General features: G+C 27.4%; 1 protein-coding gene across 1 annotated transcript in view; it reads right to left on the reverse strand.

The window, feature by feature from the left end:
- LOC122262168 (uncharacterized) overlaps positions 1 to 5,000 on the reverse strand; it is a 9,009-nt gene that overhangs the window by 2,165 nt on the left and 1,844 nt on the right. The gene's annotated exons all lie outside the window — the stretch shown is intronic.

Consider the following 5,000-nt stretch of genomic DNA (forward strand, 5'->3'; position numbering starts at 1 on the left):
CACACATATACACACCTACGCGCATGCATGGACGATATATCTATCTATCTTTTTATGTATACATACATATACATACAAATAGATTGTTAGTGTCGCAAAGATAGTAAATGTTAACATGAGGAGCAGAATCATTTGAATAAACATATAAGTATTTTGCTTATAGCTATAATTATCTTTCTTGACCACGATACCCATTATCTTCAGATACCCAGTCTGCTTGATTTTAAGTGTGGCATTAAAACGTATTTCCATGTTGTAGTGCGTCTATTCCATTTGCTTAAGTGTATTTTCAATATTTTTATCACACTTTTCTCTACCACAGAAAACCGTTTTTGCCAACATAAGGAACAATACAACGGTTGTGAGAATAGCAACGGAAAGTAAGCACAGTACCGTCTCTATTACCCAAAGTCAGCAATGATTAGAAATGTTTTGAAATGTGTGGTGAACTCATTGTTCTGCTTTGCACACGCTGTCTGGGAATTGTGGATAATGATTTGATCGAGTTAACGATCCAATATTTCATAAATGACGAAATTGGAGCTTATGTCTCACCTTATCCCAGGGAAACAATGTGAAGTGTGTATTCTTGTACCAGACAGATTTTCATGAGCAAAATTATATAGTTTTTTTTTTTTTGGATTGGCGGAAATGTTACAGCTACGCACATTCTTATCTAGTTGACTCGCATATCACTCTGGACTAAACAACATGGAGATAGATAAAAATGTGAGTACTATATCGTACAAGTGCGAATTACGCACAATAGACAAAGTTATATCATTAGCATGACCACATACATTCATTACTATTTTTCGAGGGCATTTGGTTTGGAGTTGTAATATGTCTCACAGTACTCCGGGGAATTGAATTGAGCATTTGCCAAGAAGAGATCAAAGTAAGAAATAAACTGTTTGATAAAATGAGGTGTTCATGGTATTGACCTCAAATTGCAAGCTAGCATCCACTACTTGCAACACTCCCTCACTAAAAATGTGTGCACTCTAGGTCTATGCGTGTGTATCAGAATCTAAATAAGGATGAAAATGATATTTATGATAATAACAATAGTAGTGAAGATGATCCTGGGGATGGCCATGATAATGGTGACAGAGATCATAACAAAAATAATAATTGTAAAAATAATGATAATGGTGATTATCACGAAAAAAGATGATAGTAATAACAACGGCAATGATGTAATTGCTATATTTGTTGATAAACAATATTAACTGATAATGATTATGATGACAATGGTAATATTATTAATAATGGTATGAAATAACGATAAAAACCACTGATAAGAAATAACGATATAATACATTCGTAACATTCATAATGCTCAAAATAATAATGATAAGGAAAATATTGATGATAATAACAATGATGCTAATATAATCAATATGATAAAGGTAATGGTAATGATAATAATTATGAAGATAATGATAATAACAATAATAATAACAATAACAGTAATGATAATTATAATCATGATGATGACAAAAACGATACTGGCAATAGCAATGAGGATAAACCAAAAATCAATAATGATAATGATATCTTCTATGAGAGTAATAATAATGATATCGATATCAATGAGGATTGGGATAATGATGATAATGCTAATGATAATAATGATATTAACAATATAATTAATGTTGATGATGATAAAATATGATAATAGTAATGATAACAATATTGATGGTAGTGGTGACATGGATGGTAATTGCAATGATGATAATAGAGAAAATGAAATAAAAATTGTAATAACAATCATGAAAATAATATGACAACCATAACGATAATGAGTGATAATAACAGTAATGAGGATTATGATAACAAAAATTATTAAAATAATAATGATGATAATAATGATGATAAAGATAAGGATAAGGGTGATAATAATAATAACAATAATGATAACGATAATGATAATTATATAATGATAATGATAATAAATACTAGGATAACAATTTTAATAACAATGGCAATAATAGTAATAATGATGGATTGTGATGGTATCAGTGATAGTATAAGAAGCATAATGATGATGCTGATAAGTATGATGATACTGAGAATGATAGAAATGATTTTAATAGTAATAAGAAAAATTACGATGATACTAAAGCTACGATAATAGTAATAATATTAATGATGATGCAAATATGAATGATGATAACAATAATGTAAATGATAACAATTACAATAAAAGCATATACAGTAATGATTATGATAATGATAACAACAATAATGATAATAATAGTATCAAAATGATAACAAGAGCAATAGTAATGATATTAATAATGATGAAAATACAAATGATAACAAGAATAATTACGAGAGTAATTCTAACTATAATAATTAGATGTTAATAATGATGATAATGATACTTCTAGTAATAATGATAATGATGGCAATATTATAATGATAATGATAATGATAATAAGAATTAACGATAGAATTAATAGTGATGATAATAACAATGATTATAAAAATTATGATAATGATGATAATAATATTATCATAATTAGCATCAGTTTTGTTATTGTCAGTATTAGTATTATTACTACTATTATTATTATCATGATTATATATAAGTAAGTAAATGAATATTCATATATACATCCAGATTATATGCATATATATTTTAATAATGAATATACATATATATATTAATTTATAGAATATATATAATATATATATATATATATATATATTATATATATATTTTATTTATATATATATATATATATATACATTCTATATATATATATATTATTATATTATATATATATATATATATATATATATATATATATATTATATATATATATATATATATATATATATATATATATATATATATATATATATATATATATTATATATATATACATTTTTATATAATTTATGTAAATAAATATATATATATATATATATATATTATATATATATATATACATATATATATTTTTTTATATATAGTCATCATCATTATTTAATATTAAAGTAATGGTTATTGTTATCATGTAAATAACATTCACTGTTGTTCGTATTAACAACATCACTCCTTCTACTACTGCCAATAATACTGTTTTCATCATCGCTCCTGACGGTGGAATGGCTGCTATACGGCTGAGGGTGTCTCCAGGCCAAGAAAAGGGCAGTCCACCGGCACCTAGCGGTTTGTGTCATATGCATGCAAAGAGTGCGATAAGAAAGCAGAAGCGCATGGTGTTTGTGTTCCTTTTTTTAAAACAATTTCCCATTGCTGCAATAAAAAAACAGATTTCCGCGAACCTCTGCTGAAGACTAGGCTTATGGGCGATCTTCATTTTAAATATTAGATAAATAGTAGCGTGGTCCAGAAGAAGGTTAGCTCTCTAGTTTTTTTTTTTTGTTTTTGTTTTTTTTCACTGTCACTAGTATTAACACAATATAAAAACACTATACTAGGTCAGAGTCACTGAACCTTGCCACACCCAGTATGAGCTCTAATAAACTACTGTCTTCACTCGAACTCTTTCTCTTGACCTCCCCTCGACTGTCTACCTCCCTTTTTTACCCCGAAGTAACCCAGATGTCATGAAGGAGGGGGGATGTATCTTGCCCAAGAGAAGCCAGTTGAACTATTTTCTAAATCGTAGAAACAGTTGCAGATTTGACCTGCTCTGACCCTCTAATCCTAAGCATGACAGTTGTATAAAATATAGGGAAAGGAATTATCATGCACAAAACACATTTATGACAAATCTGAGTGACCTCCGGAAAGCAGTATTGGCAACTAGGTGAACCTTCGGTAAGGTTTATATGCAGATTTCTTCTTGAGACACTCTATAATGATAATAATAATAATGATAATGATAATAAAAGTACTATAATAATTATAATAACAATGGCAATGATACTGACAATAATGATGATAATAAGGATAACAATGGTAAGATGTAATAATAGTAACAACGATTACAATCGTGATCATTGCCATTGTTGTTATTGTCATGATTGTCATTATTGTCATTATTATCACTGATATAGGTTTTGTTGTCCTTGTAATTCGTATCATTCTCATCATATCATTATCATTATTTTTCATCATTATCATATTCATTATTGTCATATTCATTATTGTCATTTTCATTATCATTATTCCTGCCGATAATGATGATACAAATTAATACTAAAAAAAAAAAAAAAAAAAAAAAATCTCGTGAAGTGGACAGCTAATTTTCTCATACTTATGGCCACTTCTCATCCCATTACATTGTGGTAAAGTGAGTTTCGTTTTCTGTTGTTTCTTTCTGAATTATCTAAATTATTTATTCTGAGCATGTAGTGTGAAATCGTGAGGATTTTGTTCTATTACTCGTGGTAACTTCAGGTAAGGGAAATCGATTTTGCCTTTACAAGTAGTTCCGATTTCTCTAAAGCAAGGTTACCGCAATCATAATCTCGTCTAACAAAAATATAGCTCATGTTGGTTTGTTTGATTTAATATACAATTATGCCTTACGGCTTACGACAAAGCATGCAGCTATGTACAATAGCCGTGAATTACGTGCAACTGCTATTTCCATCTATAGCATTACTGATGATAAAAGTTTCTATCATGTGGATAAGAACAATATTTATATTGGATTATCTTCAAATGAAATATAATGGTGATATTAATTACCAATTACGATTTTGATAAGGAATACCATGATGATAAAAATAACAGTAATAATTTTAACAATAACAATGATAATACCAGTGATTATTGTTCGGGGCATTGATGATGTGATAATGATATCGATGTCCTAAATGTCTATCTATTATTCTCTATCGAACTATCAATATAAGCTATATATGTATAATAATGTATATAGAGTATATATATATATAATAATATAGAATATATATATATAAACACAAATATATATAATATACTATATATATATATATAATATATATATAATTTATTCATATACATGATATATATATATATATAATGTTATATG

This window comes from Penaeus japonicus, unplaced genomic scaffold, assembly GCF_977035675.1.
Source record: "Penaeus japonicus unplaced genomic scaffold, GWHDUDI00000001_assembly GWHDUDI00000002, whole genome shotgun sequence".
Taxonomy (NCBI): domain Eukaryota; kingdom Metazoa; phylum Arthropoda; class Malacostraca; order Decapoda; family Penaeidae; genus Penaeus; species Penaeus japonicus.